The 20,250-nt window shown below is 40.0% G+C and overlaps 1 protein-coding gene and 1 long non-coding RNA gene across 3 annotated transcripts in view; one reads left to right on the forward strand and one right to left on the reverse strand.

Moving 5' to 3' along the window:
* Window positions 1-20,250, reverse strand: part of Fyb1 (FYN binding protein 1) — a 147,235-nt gene that overhangs the window by 108,246 nt on the left and 18,739 nt on the right. The gene's annotated exons all lie outside the window — the stretch shown is intronic.
* LOC127666868 (uncharacterized) lies at window positions 724-12,784 on the forward strand. The gene is made up of 3 exons (XR_007973728.1): window positions 724-1,061; window positions 6,131-6,231; window positions 11,321-12,784. It is a non-coding gene; the product is annotated as an uncharacterized LOC127666868 (long non-coding RNA).

A 20,250-nucleotide genomic window follows, 5' to 3' on the forward strand; every position in this document is an offset into this window, starting at 1 on the left:
GGAAATCCCTCAAGGTCAGCTGAGAACACAGGGATGACTTTCAGCAAATCTGCAGTGCTCCCTCCCCTTCCTTCTGGCTCCGCCCTTTTGATTTAGACAGCAAGTTCCCTAAGGAGCTAGAGTGCATGGAGAGGCCCTGTCTGGTTAGCAATCCTACCTCGACACTGCACACTCTGTCTCTTGCCAGCCTCTTATCCTCTATGGGTCTTCCTGTTCCCTAGTTCCCTGCTGAGACTCTTAGTCCTGTTTTTCCAATTCAGCGAACACACACAGGTAAATGTCCTCTGGGTGTCTGGACAGACGGTCACCACTCGCATGAGACACATGATATAGACTTGAGTTGGCAATCTGCTTTAGACTCCTTTTTTTCTGACTCACATTCTTATGTTCCGTCAGCTTGTCTTTGCCTCTCAGCCTCCCAAGTATCTTTGGAATTTCACCATTCCCCCCACCTCACACACCAAGCACTGCCTCTTACTTCCTGTCTGGCACTAATACAGTTTCTTCCTACGATACTGCTCTTCTTCAAATAGGATCCTTTCCCAGTAGGCTTATCATGATCTCCCTGTGATAGATGAATCTCATTTGCTTAGAGTATTTCATTGGCTTTCCAACTCTTAGGATTAAAAAAAAATGTCATTTTTTCTTTTTAAGTTTCTTGAGTTCTGGGTATTGAACCTACAGACTTATTCATTCTAGGGAAAGTGCTATAATATTCCATATTCTAAGCCCTCAATGGCAAGTGACATTTTCTTTTATTAACTTGGAAGATATCCATAGTCAGACACAGCATCCACATCCCTCACATCCATGCCTGCCTTCCCTGTGTCTTCCCTGGACTCCTGCATCTGTAGTTAAGCTCAGGTCACGTGACTCCCTCACACTCGTGCTTCCTTTTGCCCTTTAGAGTACTCGCCACATCACGTGATAATACTGCATCATGTGGCAATACCGTTATGCCCTGGATTTGTTAAACATTGTCATGTCCCAGTTGACAAGCTGTTGGTAGTTGATGGCTGCTGATAGAAGGAGAATCATCTTTCTTGAGGAGTATGGCCGAGGTAGGTCCCCATGCTCCGGTGGGTGACCCAACCTTCATATGCATACTGGCAGTCCTAATTGCACTCTATGGGTTAATTAAGTAACTGATTAATTAATAATTATAAAATGAGCACATGGGAATGAGAAGATGTCCTGTGAGAAACTGAGGGTGTAGTAAGGGGTGGATAAGATCAGGATACACTGTATACATGTATAAAAATTTCAAATGTGTGTTTAAAGCATTAGGGGATATTTATGCTAATGACACATAATCAAAGCAAGGTTTTAATCTTTATTAGACCTTGATTTGGAAACAAAACACAATGATTTCAAAATAATTTGGACTCAGATGAAGAAATTTCAAGCTGAGCCATCGATAATGTAAAACTGTTTTGCTCTATAGGTTTGATAATCATTTTGTAAGAGATGCATACTGAAAAAATTGAGAACTAGTTATTCCATTTTACATAGTTTATATACTCAGGTGGCTTAGGAAGTAATTTATGTAAGCGCATATGTGTCAAAATGTTAAAAATCTGAATGAATTTAAATGATGAGGATGAGGGTTTCAAGAATTATCATTTGAGCTTTTCTGTAGATTTGAACTAAAAAAAAATGAAATAGAACAACAATAGCAATGAAAAGGGAAATGTAGACTGGAGTGTTTTCACATTCAGACAGATGTCTGGCTGCCTGCGAGCGTCTAATCCCACAGTGCTCTAGAGAGATGGCATAGGTTGCTATATTTGGTCCCATAATGAAAGTCACCTGCCTGACCTCAGCTGGCATTAGCTTTGCAGTTCATGATGTGATAAGCCTTCAATCTTCTTTTCCTGGCACATTCTTCATGGCACTGTTTCTCTTGAAGTCCACAGACTGACCTGAATTACAAACCTCGAGAAGCCCCCATGGGAGGCAGCAAACAAAGCTCGCATGAGCTGTAAGAACTTGTTTGTAAGATCACACACATGCAAATACATCTCCCCCAAGTCAGTGGCCAGATTGATGAGGAGAAAGAGAAAGAAGCCTCAGGGGATGACTTTCTCCTGGAGAAATAACCTCTCTCTCTTCCAGGACTTGGTTCCTGGCCATACCACCATAAGGCATGAGCCTGATTTTTGTAGGTAAAGTAGTAAGCCCAGAGGAACCCCAGGGAAGTCACGAGTCTGTGGTGAGTAACCGCAGCCAATAGGTCCCAGGAAGAAGGATGATTGAATTCTGACTTTCTTTAAGTGCATATTCTTGTATATTAGAAAGACCATGGGGCTGTTGAGATGGCTCAGTGGGTAAGGGCACTTGCTGTTCTTCCGGAGAACCCAGGTTCAATTCCCACCACCCACATGGTGGCTCACAATTGTCTGTAATCAAGTCCTAGGGCATCTGACACCCTCTTCAGTCCTCCACAGACAACGTATGTCCGTGGTGCATGGGCACACATGCAGAGAAAATTCTCACACATTAAATAGATAAATGACCAAGAAAATGTGCCAAACCCTCACCAATTCTTGGTGATGGACACGTTGTTGTTTGCATACTATGGCTTAGTTATTTTCAAAATGCCTCAGACAGACCAAGAAACCAGATATTGTTTCAGCCTTTCATGGAACAAAGATTTCAGTGTAGCCTTGTCCCCTGCCAGCTGGAGACACAGGCACCTGTAGCAATGCTCTGTGAGATTTCCCCCTCCCCCCCCTCCCCGTGCCCTCCCCACCCCCACCCCCCTGAACTGAAGGAAGAGGAAGCAGGGCTCCAAAGCTGAGGTTCTCCTGAACACAAAAACCCCACACATTTTAATTTTAAATCACCAGTCTCAGGTGTTTTGGATATGATATTTCCCCCTTAGTTCCCTGCAGCAGCAGAAAGAGAGGAGCAAGTACAACACAGGACAACAGAAACACATGCGACCTTGCCCCCCTCTAAGATGCAATTTATCTCTCCTTATTATTTTGGAAGCTAAGAAAACAAAATTTCTCTCACTTTTAATCTTCCTGCTTTGTGGGACCTAATAATATTTAAATCCTCCCAGTTTAGTAGCACAATTGATGGTTCCTTTGTACATTTAGCTTAATGTAGCTTTCTGTAAAAATGCATGAAAGCAAAATGATCTATACAGATTTTGTTACCATGGTAACATGTTACATTGTAAGTCTTATCTTGTGGTAGATACAAGGCCTGGGGTTCTCTGAAGAATGTAAGGACTCAAGATTCTGGCCTAGTAGACTGAGTGTTTTGGTATTGCTAAGGTCAGATTTGAAAGGCAGAAAGATGGGAAGGCTGGACAGGACGGGGTAGAGGGCACAGCATTTCTTGGATGGGAACAAAGGCAGACAAATGGCTACCTGTCAAGATGCTAAGCCCAGTTTGACCAGTGCATACAACGTGAAGAGACTATATCGAAAGTAAAGGAGAATAGAAATCAATAACTCTCCTGGGTGATTAGTCAGTTTGCAGAGAATCTAAGGAGAATTAATTTAGGGTTAATCATCTCTCCAAAACGTTTACACCATTTTTTTTTGTACATATGTGAGAGTACATGCCCATGTATTAGGTGACATTCTCGCCATATTTTATGTGTGGAGGTTAGAGGACAATGCTGGGTCTTGGTGCTGCTGGCTTGTGTGGTAAGCGCTACTATCTGCTGACCATCTTCCCTGCTCTCAACTCGCAACGCTTTGCAGTGCTCTTAATATAACCAAGTACAGCTCGCTTACAGAGAAACATGCAAAATATTACTCACAACTTATTCACCTTTGAACCCCAGGACATTGTTTTATGTGCCAAGGAGGAACTGCAGGGGAAATGGTTCAAGTTCAAGGTTATTTGGGGAAAAAATCAAATTCATAGTGCTGTGTCTATTACAGCACAAGATATTTTAAGCCTTGGGGAAGCAGAGTGGTCACGAGAAATCATTACAACATGGCGGAGCCTGAGATACTACTAGCATTCCGTGGGGTGGGATATACACATATACATCATATATATATACACATACACACACATACACATACACAGACATACACATATACACATACACATACATATACATCACATACATATATACATACACACACATACACGTACACATACATATACATATGTATATATAAGAGTAAATAAGGAAGTATCCAGAGACTAAATATTTTCAGATGCAGGGAGTACTCTTGTTTTCACAGAGGTCTGGGGAACTGAAGCAGAGAAGTCGAAATTCCCAAGGACTCAAGCTCATCTCAGGTGTTCCTTCTTTAGTTGGGTGTGGTCACTAGACCACTGTGACATTAACCTATGTGTGGAGCCTTTGAGGGGAGTCTAGATAAGGTTGGGTAGAGGTTGACAAAGGTGAGGGGACTTGAGGAGTGGTGGCAAACCTGCCTCAGACAGGAGAGAGTCTGTAGGGACACAGAAGAAGGCTATATTGTTCAAGTGTGTGGCTCTGTGCTCTTGAGAATAGGATTAATGTAGAACAATGAACAACAGTGATCTCTCCCTCCTCTCTCTCTCTCTCTCTCTCTCTCTCTTTCCCCCTCTCCCTCTCCCCCCCCCCCCTCTCTCTCTCTCTCTGACTAGGTAATGGTTACTGAAAGAAGAAGGCAGACTAATATCTCTTTAAAAGAACGTATGTGTGCATGCATGAACCTTCCATTTTCTTTAGTTGTCTTCCTTGATTAAGATGAACACTGTAGTGGCTAAAGCTGTAACTCAATGGGTAGATTTCTGGCATAGACAAAGCCTCATGTTCCACTCCTAGACCTCAAAAAGCAAACAAACTAAAACCAAAACCATTTGCTTTATGATATTTAAAACATTGATTTGGTGTAAGTTTTACGGGTATCATTAACCCCCAAATATAAGCCATGTGAAAGTAAAAAAAAAAAATAGGCTTCTAGGAATGTGAGACAGAGCTGACTTAGGCAGTAGGTTACTCATGATTCTTGTAATGAACCACCAATATGTATATATGTATATATGTATGTATATGTATATATGTATAATGTAATAACCCATGATTATATATTTATATACATATATGTATATATAATAAAATGACATTCATGTGCTTTTATCACAGCCTCAGTCCAGGCTGTCAATAGTTCCAGCCATCTTCTCAAATTAAAATTAAATTCTCATTTAAAACTATTGTGAACACAGGATCATTAAGTAACTACTATTTCGTGAAACAAAACAGTTTGTATGCAACTGGAAAGTGCTAGCCAATATTTGTTTGAGCAAATGAGTGGTTTCATTTATTGGGGGATAAAAGTAAGTCTTAGTTGTAGCCATCAAAAAGAGCTGTAAATAAGTAGTCACTTGGCTGTAAAAACATGGGAACATCTCCACCAGCGCTTGGCCATCTAACAAACAGTTCCCTTTGCTTCTTCCCCTTTTCAGTTAAGTATTGTCTAGGAGGCTATTTACCTTATGGTTGTACACTCTATATTATAGAGCCTTGATCGTAAGCTCTTTGGTCTCATTGTATACTTAAAACTTACAGGAGTACCCTGAAGAACTTTTAATGATATGGTAATCACTAAGAGGATTTCTATTTTTCACTAATCTATTTAAAATAATGCATCATTAAATAGTAATAAGACTATCACTTTTATGGAAATGGCATTTTCCCAATATACACTCTATTAGGAGGCACAGCTTTGTTGTACAGTTTTGCAAGTGTCTTTAATGTCCACTATGACAGAACACAGCTGCGTCCTCATATTTGCTCAGCATTTAATAGGTTGTGACATTGTTTTGGATGATATATTTGAAGACACGGCCTCACACAGATATGCTGCTGGAAATTGGAAGGATATCATATTTGCTATTTCGGATGGTTATATAGTCTCTGGAAAATCCCTCTGGACATTCTCAAGAATGAGAATCTAGAAGATGAGTGACCCCTTCACATTATTATATAAGCATTCTGGACCTCACGGGTTGCTGGAGAGGGAGTGGATAATTTCCGATAGTCTTGGAACTTTGCTTGGAGCTGTGATGCTCCGGCCCTTCTCTATTTGATGTGAATCTATAGCTTTCCAGGATGCACGAGGTTTTCTGTTGCCCCTGGTTGATTATCACAGGGACCATCTATTTCCAGGTCTGTGACCAGCATCTAGCCCTTGCTTCTGAACTCACTACATTTCACACCAGTGCCACGGCAGCTACGGTGATTGTGTGTGGAGCCATACGGAGTCTGAGGTAAAGTCACTCCTCATATTTGTTTCTTAGGTGTATATATTTCTTTATTAAAATATTGTCAATGAACTAGTAAGATGGTTCAGAGAATAAAGGCATGAGGCGCTGAACTTGGTACCCTGAGATTCATCTCAGGGCCCACAAGTTAGAAAGAGAGAATCAACTCCTACAGGCTCTCTGACCTCTACATATGACCATGGTACTTGCACACACACACCCAAAATGAACAAGCAAATAAATGTAGTTTTTAAAAGTCCAAGTTTAATTAGGACGTTATTAATATTTCAAAGACTTAATTTCTTTTGAGGAGACATAGCCATAAATCTTAGTTGATTAATATGTATAAATAGGTATTTATCAATAATTTCCAAGTCATGCCTTCCTGGATCATGAGACCTAAAGTACGATTCTAACAGTATAGTGAGGAGGGGTTCACAATTCTTTTTAAAATTTGTTTTTATCGTGTGTGTGTGTATGTGTGTGTGTGTGTGTGCATCTGTGTCAGCATGTACACATCAATGCTGGTATCCGTGGAAACTAAAAGCTTTAGATCTTCTGAAGCTGGAGCTATAGGCAGTTGTGAACTACATATTATGAGCACTGGGACTGAACCAAGGTCCTCTGCAAGAGCAGTATGTGCTCCTAACCCCTGAGCCATCCCTCTAGACACTACGGTTCTTGATACCCTAAAAGGCAATTACAGAACTGCACATTTGATAAATATAAATTCAATATTCAGTTTAAACTCCTTGTAAGAAAAAGAACTCATATGACTCAGAGGGCGATAAATTCCTTTTTCATCTTATAACTGGGAATAAAGGCAAGATGGTGTCTTTAACTAGGAAACACAGTGAAAACCCCAAGGAACAACTTTTTCTCCTTTGTAGTCGGTGTAGAATTCTAATAGTTTTCTTGAGGAATGAACAAAGATGACATTTTTCCTCCTTTGGGCCTAAACTGGGGTCAGCGCACATTTCAAAAATAAGTCCCTCTTAGCTGATTTGAAGCAGCTGTCATGCACAGCTGTGCAAGCAGGGGCAGAGCAGTGTCAACAGTTTGTCGCAGATTTACATTTAACTTTTGGCAGAATTCATGAAATGTAGATTACTGGTTTCAGCATCGTTTGCTTTTCTTTCTGCTCCTCTCATGATGACTTTTAAATTCATGTCACACCACCGCATAACTGGGCAGCTACACAGGAGCTGCCAACTTTATCCCATGAACACTTGGTGACCAGGTTTTGAACGCAGATTAGGCACCAAGTGTGTTGTGTCAGGTGGGTAAGTGATGAATAAAATCCTCATACAGGAGAAGAATTACATCGACACAAGATCTGCCACAAATGACATCGTTCTCAATAAAACCATTGATTAGTTTCTAGAGTAGTGTTGTTCAATATCTTGGACAGATTATGTTTTTGCAAAAATAGAAATGTTCTGCAGCTGTGTGGTTCAGGGTGGTATTCACAGCAGCATCTCCCTGTGGAGCACCTGATATGCTGAGGAACTGAATCTTAAGTTGATTAGCAACATTTTTGAGATAGTATCTTGCTATGCTGCCTTGAAGTCCTGGGTTCAAGTAATCTTATTCTCATTTGCTTCCTAATTAAAGTATCACAGGGATGCTACCCCACTCAGCTCTTCATTTTCTTCCTTTTTTTTTTTAAAAAAAAGATTTATTTATCATTATATGTAAGTACACTGTAGCTGTCTCCAGAAGAAGGAGTCAGATCTCATTACAGATGGTTGTGAGCCACCATGTGGTTGCTGGGATTTGAACTCAGGACCTTTGGAAGAGCAGTCAGTGCTCTTAACCACTGAGTCATCTCTCTAGCCCAGCTCTTCATTTTTAATTGTTTAAAATTCAAATGGGCACATGGGGCCAGGGTTTACATTGTTGGATAATGAGTGCAGTTCTAAAGCCTAGGACCAAATGCTAACCATTTGTTATCTAAACCTTTCAGATACTTGGTCACATCTAGGTGTACCACTAGATTTTGAAAGTTCCTTCTATAGGAAGTCAAATTACTCATCTTGTTATTAAAGCTCAACTTTGGGTTCATGTCAGGATTCACATACAACTTCCTTCAGTCCAAAGCTAAGTATATATCCAAAGACAAGCTCTAGAAGACCCACTGCATTCTAACCTTTAAAGCAGGTGGAAGATTTCTACACTTTGAAGAAAAACAGAGCCTAAACTTTTAATAACTAAAGAAATCACTTGATATTTTTGATATTATAATACTCTATAGACTGAAAAATTAGGCTGCCACATATCTCTGGTACAAGAGGCAGAGAAAATCAAGATAAAACATGTCGATCAAATCTCTTGAGAACACTGTGGTATGGCTCAAGTTGGCCAAAGACACCACAGTGCTTAGGGGGAAATTCAGAAATCAAGATCTCTTGCTCACAGAGATAAAGCAAAACCTAAAAAGCTGGAAGGGATACAGTTTATCTCCAAAAGTTCCCCAAGTAGTTGTGCAGACCAAGAGAAAGATGCAGATAGAGTTTAACTGTTGAAGAATCAGAGACCAACAAAGAACACCTGAAGGATTACTGCTTTGTAGCAAACTTTTAATTGACAAATTAGAAGGTTTGAAAGAGATGAGATGAATCAAGAGAAAGCTGAGCTCACAGCTGATAAGGAGAGCTTATCAGATAAGAAAGAATGTGATATTTGAGGTTAGGCTGAGACTCACAGCATAAGCTTTCTGACACTCGGTCTGTTTTTTGTCTTTGGCTAAGTGACTTGACTTGAGACCTTTTCACCTGTTCTATGGGGATAATGTCAGTGAACACTGAGATTAATGGTGAACCTAACGAATCAGGAACTTAATTCTTCTCCAGTGCTCAAGGAGCCTTGACTGCTGGTTATCAGACTTCCTGCAGAGAGCAGAACAAGTATTAGAAATATGGGTGATTCTCATGAGAGGTAGTAAGTGAGTGTAATTTGAGAGGGAGCTGCTAGGTGAAAGAATGGATAATAATATACCAGGTACACAATCTCTTTCCTTGAAATTCTGACAAAGGATTTGGGTCATCCATCACAGATAAAGGGAAACAACTAAAGGCTCGTGGCCAAAACAGGAGGGTAGCTTAATCAGTGGAAGCACAGAGGGTAAACTCCTGGGAGAGGCAGGGAAAGCAGGTGTGAGCACTTCATGTTCACTTCTGCAACTGAAGAAAGGACACATTCAACACAAGCTTGCAAATCCCTGTGGCTAAAGGTTAAGTTGAGAAGAAATTTTGCTGCACTAAGTCCTTGGGTCTGTGGGAAACACTTGTTTCCCAACAAGCAAATTAGTCCCAGACACAAGTAGCTTATTTTTGGTCAACTCATCAGTCAAACCATCATTTCCTGTGTGGCAAGAGGTGTTCTAGCAGCTGCTAAGTTAAGGAACTCAGAACCAGCCTGAGTATAATGAAAGAAAAAAATTAATTTAAATGATTACAACACTTGTTCTTGTAGATGAGATAGATGTTGGCTGTGGGTGGTACATACTGGTAAAGCTCACCAGTTGGAAAGTAGGAGCAGGAGGATCAGAAATTCCAGGCCAGGCTGATCTACATGTCAGCCTACACTGTGTGCTAGCATGGACTATAAGGCAAGCTTCATGAGATCCTGTCCTGGCAGCAAAACCAAAGTCAAGAAACCAACCAAACAGGAACAAGACGGTACCTTCTGCCGATAGCATGTCAATGGGTTTGATTCTAAACTTTTCACTTGCTGCAAATAGGAAATATTCATGAAATAAGTAGTAAGGAAAAACCTCAAGACAAAGACAGAGATGAGGGTTTCCTTGGACACAGAGGCCATCTGTACTACAGTGGAATAGAACCAACTGTGTTTGGCTCAAGTACCACTCTGAGAATGTGGATTAATGGACGGATATTAACCTATTTCTATCTCTTGGCTTTTAAGTCTATTGGATGAATTGTCATCATCTTCATCTTACACAAAGATAGAGATGCATTCTGACTTCGAAAAACTGTACAGATTTGGGAGGGCTGTCTGTCGTCTTGACTGACGTAATCTCCACTCAGGATGATTTGTTGCCCTAACCTCCAAAGATAAACATATGTGCTACATATCAGTGCATATACATACACACGCATACACACATCATTTAAAAATTAAGCATATGGGGCTGGAGGGATGGCTCAGTGGTTAAGAGCACTGATTGCTCTTCCAGAGGACCTGAGTTCAATTCCCAGCAACCACATGGTGGCTTCCAAACAACTGTAATGGGATCTGATGCCCTCTTCTGGTGTGTCTGAAGACAGCTACAATCTACTCATATACATAAAATAAATAAATACATTTAAAAAAATTAAGCATATGTACTATAAAATCATAAATGTGTGTATGTCTACATTGTACATATGTACATATGAAAATCCATATATATATATACATATGTGTATGCATGTAATAATGGAAAATGCTTTACATTGTCAAGTGAATTTTTTGCAATGCATGGAATGAAATCCAGGACTTCACACATATCAGGCAAGGACTGTGCTGCTGAGCTACACCCCAAGTCCTAGTAAATGAATATATAGTTTCTTCCTTTGACACTGTCTTTAGAAATCCCCTCTGGATGGAAAAATCATCATTCAGCTGGACTTGAACAAAGACCTAACTATTTACCTAGGTTGGATCTGTGTGCTTACAGTGTCTAGTGTGCTAACTCATTTGCCTGACTTAGAGAGACATGAGGAGAAACTATTGTGTGAAGAAACACTGTGTGAAGACAATGAGGTTTCTTATAGTCAAATAGCGAACTGTTACTGGGGTGTAGGAAGAGAAAAAATCAAGATTTTACTCCTAGCATATGGGCAGCTATTTTCTGCACAGACATAGAGCAGCGTCATGTGTGTCCAGAGAGAGAGTGTTCGAATGACTAACACAGTTTGTAAAGCTTCACTTATTCTTAGGAAAGATTACCTTTGCTTTCAGAGTTTTTTTAATTGAAAAAGTTTTTCATACAATATATATCCATAATATGCTTTCGATTTCCCAAGTTCCTCGTGGAACCTCCCTACTCATCCACTTTTATGTTGCTTTTTGTCTCTCTTGAAAAATAAAGCAAGCACCATGGAGCCAGGTGGCTCCACAGCCTTCTGTGCACAGACCCTGCCAGAAGAGAGTTGGTCTCCCAGAAGTACGGACACAGGCTTACTGGCCCATAGAAGGGACAAGCTCCAGCCAGGGACAGCAAGACCAGCTAACACCATAGATAGCCAGATGGTACAAGGCAAGCAAAAGGTAAGTGCAAGAACCCTACCAACAGAAACCAAGGCCACATGGTAACATCAGAACCCAGTTCTCCCACCACAGCAAGACCTGGATACCCCAACACACTGGATTGTTGCTGGATCCAAAGCAAGAGTTGGATTTAAAATCTCATCTCATAATGCTGATAGAGGACTTCAAGAAGGACATAAATAACTCCCTTAAAGAAATACAGGAGAACATGTTAAACAGGTAAAAGCCCTTAAAGAGGAAAGACAAAAATTCCTTAAAGAGATACAGGACAACATGGGTCAACAGGCAGAAGCCCTTAAAAAGGAAATACAAAAATCCCTTAAAGAATTACAGGAAAACAAAAACAAACAAGTGAAGGAACTGAACAAAACCATCCAGGATCTAAAAATGGAAGTAGAAATAATGAAGAAATCACAAAGGGAGACAATTCTAGATATTGGAAACCTTGGAAAGAAATCAGGAGTCCTAGATGTAAGCATCAACAACAGAATAAAGGAATCCAAGAAAGAATCTCAGGTTCTGAAGATACCATAGAAAACCTTGACTCAACAGTTAAGAAAATGCAAAATGTAAAAAGCTTGTAACACAAAACATTCAGGAAATTCAGGGCACAATGAGAAGACCAAACTTAAGGATTATAGGTATAGAAGAGAGCAAAGATTTCCAACTTAAAGGGCCAGTAAATATCTTCAACAAAATTATAGAATAAAACTTCCCTAACCTAAAGAAAGAGATGCCCATGAACATACAAGAAACCTATACAACACCAAACAGACTGGACCAGAACAGAAAGTCCTTCCGGCACATAATAATCAAAACACCAAATGAACAAAACAATGAAAGAATATTAAAAGCAGTAAGGGAAAAAGGTCAAGTAACTTATAAAGGCAAGCCTATCAGAATTACACCAGACGTCTCACCAGAGATGGTGAAAGCAAGAAGATCCTGGGCAGACTTCATACAGACCCTAAGAGAACACAAATGCCAGCCCAGGGTACTATACCCAGCAAAACTCTCAATCATCATGATGGAGAAACGAAGATATTCCATGATAAAACCAAATTTACACAATATCTGTCCACAAATCCAGCCCTACAAAGGCTTAATAGATAGAAAATGCCAACACAAGGAGGGAAACTACACCCTAGAAGAAAGTAATCTTCTTCCAACAAACCCAAAAGAAAATACCCACACAAACATAAAAATAACATCAAAAACAACAGGAATCAGCAATCACTATTCCTTAATATCTCTTAAGAACAATGGACTCAACTCCCCAATAAAAAGACATAGACTAACAGAAATATTTCTCATGTAAATCTTCAGTTTTATCAGAAAATGCTTGTAATTCCCCTTTTAATTAATTTAGTATTTTTGTCTCCCATTTTATCTGCAATATTTTTCATGATAATCTTCAATTTTAATGTCTTTCTATATATTTCCTCTATTTTATAAGAAATGTTTTCTTTTTTTTTTCTTATTTATTTATTTATTTATTTTTTCCAAAACATTTTTTTATTCGATATAATTTATTTACATTTCAAATGATTTCCCCTTTTCTAGCCCCCCCACTCCCCGAAAGTCCCGCAAACCCCCTTCTCTTCCCCTGTCCTCCCACCCACCCCTTCCCACTTCCCGGTTCTGGTTTTGCTGAATACTGTTTCACTGAGTCTTAAGAAATGTTTTCAATATAAATCTTTGATTGTATCACAAATGTTTCTAATTCCACCTTCAATTAATTTAGAGTTTTTATATCTACCATTTTAGATGTAAAATTTCCCATGAAATAGTCAATTTTAATGTGTTTGTCTATATATTTCTCAAATTTTACCAGAAACATTTTCCATGTAAATCTTCAATTTTATCTGAAAATGTTTATAATTCCACCTTCAATCAACTTAGAATTATCTTTATGCCTATCATTTTATCTGTATAATTTCTATGACTTTGATTCCAAAGAAAATCCCTGGGGCAGTTTGAATATGTTTGCTGCACAGGAATTGGCACTGTTAGGAGGTGTGGCCTTGTTAGAGGACGTGTGTCCTGTGGAGGTAGCACATATATATATATGCCCAAGCCTGGTTAGTGTGACACAGAGTCTCCTCCTAAGAAAGAAAGTCTGCTTCTGCTGCCTGCAGAGCTCTTGACTCCTCTGGCCCCCGCTTGTCTGCACTCTGCTATGCACCCCGCCGTGATAACAGTGGACTGAACCTCTGAAAACTGTGAGGTAGCCTCAATGAAATGCTTTCATTTATAAGTCTCTTCACAGCAATAAAAGCCCAACTAAGACCACACCCCTACAACAAGCAGAGCAACAGAATAATGTAATATATGATGCATCATTTATGTTGAATCTTTTTCATTCTTTTCCCCTTAGTGTTTTGAACGGGGTCTTGCTAGGTATTCCTTGCTGACTTGATCTCTAACGCATGGCAGTCCACCTGCCTCAGCTTCCTAAGTGTTATGATTCTAGGCAGGTGTCACCATGCCCAGCTTGAACGTTTCTTTTCCTAAAATTATATATTTATGGGCACTTTCCTTCATATTTCTACTGGGGTAGTTCATCAACATATTCTAGAATGAAATAAACATATCAGGGCTTACTGCTAGCATTTAGTATATAATTCCTGAGTATCTAGGACTGCCAGCCCCATGCTGTGCTTCCAGGATTTTGCACTGTTCTTATAAACACTTGAACATTTGCCCCACTGGCAAAAATTAGATTTCTTGGCTTTGGGCTTACTTTTTAATTTATCCAGTGAGCTTGTGTTTCCTGTTTATGAGTCTTGAAAATTCAGTTCCACAGCTTTGAAGAGGTCACAGCAAGCCTTTGGCTGCTTAGTTGTATCAAGACAAAAAGGGGACCCTCTTCAAGGGGCTCTCTACTTTCTAGCCATTCTTTGGGGGTGGGAGTCAAATAGAAGTCTTCAGAGGTGCTATCAGTAACCCCAGACTCAAATTCCACTCGCTGATGTTGTAGCCCCAGTAGAGTCCCAGGTACTTCCAAGTATGTCAGAAGTTGACTATAATCTTTCTAAGTAGGAAGTTCAGACCATTAGAACCATTTCAGAGGCACTAAAATTCATACAAAGTAATTTTACTTTGAGGTCTTTAAAAGCATGTGCACTAACATTTGAAACAATTTAAGAAACACTCAAATAGAGTAGTAAATACTCCAAGACAGGGGCATATCACTAAACACTCTCCTGCCATATTGGATCAGTGGATATGCACAAATACCCTCAAAGGCAGAGGCTGTCATCGTCCTGGTTTTATAGTGTGGGAACTAAATGTGGCATGCTCAAGGTTCAACAAGTAATAAAAAGCAGATTCTAGACTCACAGTGGATCTGGAGGCTGTCCCAGTCCTGCAGATGTCCTACAGTCCTTCAGTGTGTGGGTCAGGTGGATACACAAAGCCCATCACTATTTTACTGTTTCCTGACATTCTCTGATCCTACAAAGATGTGGTGTTAGTGTGTGAATTCAGTATTAGGGAGTTATAAGGTCCTCAGCATATAAGACAACTGTCTGAATTTTAATGTCAATAACATAAACACTGGGTGAATCTTAAAGTGAGTCACCCTCCAGAAATTTTATTCCACATGAATGAAGGGTTCTACAAATGTCAATATGCATGTCAAACTTCAAAAAAGGAAGCCTGCAGAGTATTTACTTTGATACTCTAAGGCTATGAATAAGCATCGTTATAGACTCCCAGCCAACTTTGAAATCCACCTCAGTAGGTTAGGTCCTTGAAGCTTCTCAAAACTGATATATGAATTTCTTGTCTCTTTCTCCTAAGGGATTCTATCTGTAGGCTGGTTGTTTTAAGACTTTCTAGACTTTCCTGTCTGTTCTCAGTGCAGATAATATTATGTTACCTTTTACTAAATGGGAAGTAGCTCAGGGTTCGTGTAATAGCTAGCATGTTCTCAAACAAGAAAGAGTAAGCAGATTTTCTAGAGGTTGAGCATATTAGTAGAACAGTCATGAATTCCTCATTACTGATTTAGTGGAATGTGGCATTTGTCTTTACATCTTAAAGATGCTATTATGAAAGTGAACTTTAAATATGTGAACAAATTCACATTGCCTAGGGGATTCTTTTCAGCAGGGTAGTAAACAACTAATGGGGGGGGGAGAGAGAGAGGGAGGAAGAAAGAGGATAGAATGTATGCATGTGTTGGCTGGACATGGGGACATGGTTGGTATTATCACAGCTATTTTATGTGTATGTTGTTTATTTGTCAAAGAATTATGAATGATGGGAAGAGGTTTACATATTAGAAAAGAAGTTGAATGTAATGTTGATGAACCTATTTTACTAGATCAATGTTAAGTTTCTGACACTGTGCTACCTTAGAAACCTCTGAGTTAGAGACAAGTTGGGTGGCTGTTATGGCCGGAGGAGAGAAATCAGAGCCTGTTCTAGTACAGTCATGTATTAGTTGAGACACAATGTGAGCAGGCTTTATTTGTAAAGTCTATCTGGAGAAAGGACTCTAGACTCAGTGGTATAACACTTCCCTTGCATGAGTAAGTCCCTGGGTCCAATTGAACATAAAAAGAAACAAACACCTACAGAATAAAATAACCCCCCCCAACAGAGACCTTTAACAGTTGAAATGGGTAAACCGAAAGGAAAAGAAATGCTACAAGACTTAACTATCAAAGGCATTCTTGGTCTGTTACTTTCTGTATTAGTAACTTTCTTATTTCTGTCACCAAATACTTGGTAACAAGCAACTCAAGGGAGAAAAGGTTTGCTTTGGCTTGTGCTTGGGGAATACAGTCTGTCATGGCAAGGACAAGTGTTTGGCAGGACCTGGAGGTGGCTAAAGACACCCCCTCCACTGAAAACAGAAAGAGATGAGTTGTAGCTGCTTCCTGGATTTTTTTGTCCACCCACGCCATCTGGTCTCCATTCTATGCCATGTAAGGTGCCACCCATGTTTAATATGGTTCTTTCCTCTTAAATAGAACATCTCTGGTGATATTTTGGTAGACATACCCAAAGGTGTGCCTTCTAGGTGACTTTAAATTCAGCTACAGAGACAATAAAAATGAATTTACAAAAATCAATAAAAATCACAGAGACACGGTCTTGCGTAATACTACCCAATGTAGTAGCCCCTAGTTACTTGTGGCTCTTTTAAGTTTAAATTCATGTCAATTAAGGTTTATTACAATAAAACATTCAGTTCCTTGGTTGTGCTAGGCACACTTTAAGTCAGCAGCTACATGCTGGTAGTGGTAGTGGCACTGGGCAGAAGAGACACATGACTGCATCTACATGTATGCACTGGCAGTGTAGACACATGACCTGTCCATTAGGGGAGAAGTTTCTACTGACCCATGTTGGGACCAGAAAACAGGAGGGGAGCAGCTAAGCAAATATCTGGCAAGATCTGGGCCCACAAGTAGAAGTAATGTCTAAAGAAGGATCCTGTTGATGCCACATCGTGAGCTTCAACCATACCCCCTCGACTAGATATCAGCAGTCTTTTTCTATGAATCATCAATTGGTAAATACACTGGGCTCTTGGGACCATGTGAATTTTGCCCAAAATAATGCACTCTGCTACTGTATCATGAGACCAACTACAGACAATATACAAATGAGTGAATATGGCTGTGTTCCAGTAACACTATTTGAAGAGGAAAGAGGAGAGGGGATAAGGGGGCAGGAGAGGGGAGAGAAGGGGGAGGGAAAGGGAGAGAACCTGACAACGGATTGGATTTGATTCACAAGCTGTATTTTGTTGAGTCTTGCATTGGGTCAATGGAAGCCATATGTGTGTTACAGCCAAAAAGTTATAGAATTGTGTGCCTAGAAAGTGCATTCTAGTAGCAGACTGCAGATGGACTTAGGGAGTATACGACACAAGGCAATCACAATTTGGTCTATAAGGACTGAGTAGGTTCTGAAGGTAGCTTATGAAATATGATCGGAAAAGGGTGCTGGTGGCACTGGAGAGCATGTACAATAAAGGGACACAGAGACAGCACTTAGCACATTTTAAAATGTAGAAAGGGGAACAGATTTGGGAAAGATGACACCATTAGAGTTAGGTGAGACTCAAGGGGCTGAGCATATGAGTTGTCAGCAGAGGCCAGAGACAAAAAACCCAGAGAGGTGAGACCAGGAAGGCAAAGATGTCATCTTGTAATACAATGCTTGGAGCGTACGAGATAAGAAGGTACAGTGTAAGGGGGCTGAGATGAGGCTGCTAGAGGCCTGCAGAGGAAAATATGGAAGCATGGAGCTGGAGGAACCAAGAGAAGATTTGCAAATGATGCTGAGAAGACCAAGAAGATAACATTGGGTTTGGCAACTAGGAAACGATTTTGAACATCCCTCAGAATTAATCCTGCAAAACAAAATAAAACGAAAAGAGCAACCACCAGTGTTGGGAGGTTGTTCTGGTGCTGCTGGTATTCAAATGCCAACTATTGGCCCCAAGATCTGCTTGCAGTCCCAAGCAAGCAGATTCTCACGTCATCTTCTCTGATTGGTTAAGTGTAGAGAGCTTTATTGAGGTGCTAAGCTACCTGGCAGGAACTTGACGTCGACCACTGTGAAGTTCCTCTCCCAGCCTTTGAACAGGAACTCCTGTGTTAGCCGTAATCCCCTCCACCTAGGGTGGAGTGCTCAGACCAAGGTGAAGCCTATTGTTCTTCAAGGTCCTGCCTAGGAGAAGCACTAGCCACCTGTGGAGCAACTGAACTGGTTCTGCTGAGAAGCTTCCAGCCTTTCCCCCCTGCCTATACATATTGGGAGTTCTCCATTAAACTCTGAGACCTTGAATAGCTGGTGTTATCTTGATATTCATCTCTTTTTTGCAGCCTTCCCATATATCCCCAGCTTCTCTTCCAGGTAATCCGTTTGATGTACAGTTAAGTAAAAGTGCCTTCAGCCCATCATTATTTAGGAAAATAGAGGTAGGTGGGGTCTCGGTTAATGGACTGGGTGGGGGGTCATAGGTAGCGACATGAAGAAGAGGAGAAAGAAAAGAGAGAGAACTGCAGGTCTTTATTACAAGGGATGGACCAGGGGCATGTGGCCAAGACAAGTGTGCCCAGAGGACAGACGGATAGAGAAAAAACAGCCTGGGCAAGACTCAAACAGCAAGTATTTGGGGAGAAGCCAGTCAGTCTAGTGTAAGAAAAATAGAGTAGGGGTAATCGCCCAGTAATCATGCTAAAACTGATTAAATAAATCAATAGGACTCAGTCTCCATTATTGGGGGGCTGGCTGGGCCACATTGAGAACGGATAGAGTTAATAGCATTTATAATGACACACCAGCGTCTGGATCTTCCTTACGGGAGCCACACTAAGTGGCGTGATGGATAATGAAGATGGAGCTCGCTCTTGGATCACATGAAGGCAGGCCTGCAGTAAGCAGCCCTGCAGCCTCATTTTATGAAGTATATCCAACAGTTGCTCTGTGGACCAAATGCAGTTCCATCACTGGCTGAAACTTTGTAAACGTGGATGGACTGTTGTGAAGTGGTTGGGAGCCTTTGCAAATTTACATTCGGAGTTCAGATTTTGGATTAAATGAATTGTGAGAGAATTTAATTATGAATTAAAAGAAAAACCAGAGGCTTAAGTCTGTGATCCTAAGGGGTGTTTTATTCTTCTTGTAATAACCATTCTTTTAAAAATAATTTTTAACTTAATTTTCTTTAATTTTGCGATTTCATTATAATTACATTATTTCTCTCTTCCCTTTCCTCTCTCTAAACCTTCCCATGTATCCCCTCCTTAATATTTTTTAAACTCATGGACTATTTTTATTAATTGTTGGCATAAATAATATATATGTATATATATACATACATATGTCTATGTATGTATATTTGATATATGTACATATTCCTAAATACATATTATATTTCATTCAGAAGCTTAATGAATAGACTAGCAGAAGATTTAAGATAGAATCATGAGATTGTCCTACTTTTATAATTTAATGCTGGATTAGTCATTGTTTCATACAAACCTTTTAAATGACTTGCAGCTACCTTTAGAGAGGTTTTTAGCAGGAAATTATTTTACATGCTTTTTAGATGAATGTGTCTCACCAAATGTAGGTCAATCTGCTTATAACTTTTTTAAAAATCTTGAAAAAATATGGACAAAACCAGGTTCATGGCTTATAGGAAGGGCTTCTTGGAAAGTAAAAATTTCCTCCTGAAAGAATTGCTTATGTTGGAGCATAAACATGCAGCATATGATGTGTATGCACTTCAGTTTCCCCTGGATTAGACACATTACAGGACAGACAAATAGAACCACACTGTCAACAGCTCCTCCATCCTGGGACCTACTGGGTCTCCAGGAGCAACTGGAATACAGTTGCAACGGGTACACAATTTTGCTATAGAATGGCTTTCTTCTCAGGCGGCGTTCCTCTGGACTTTCTGGCTAGACTGTTTCCGGGCTTGAAAAGTCACTGCGAGAACACAGAGCTGCTCGTATGTGGGTAGAAAGATCTCTAAAGGACAAAGTGTAAAAAGACGGCAGATTCTGCCCTGAGCAACACTAAAAATAAAAGCAGTTACTGTGAATGCTAATCTCTTGTGTTTGATTCGGAGTTAATGGAAGCAGAGTCATACAGAGAACTTTGTAAGAACTTAAAAATGTTACCATTAAACTTACTTAGAAAAACACATGTGAAAGATATTAAAAAACATGTAAAAACATAAAAAAGAGGAGCCACAATCGAAAAAGTAGTGGAGAC

This window comes from Apodemus sylvaticus, chromosome 16 (genome assembly GCF_947179515.1).
Source record: "Apodemus sylvaticus chromosome 16, mApoSyl1.1, whole genome shotgun sequence".
In the NCBI taxonomy this organism is placed as follows: domain Eukaryota; kingdom Metazoa; phylum Chordata; class Mammalia; order Rodentia; family Muridae; genus Apodemus; species Apodemus sylvaticus.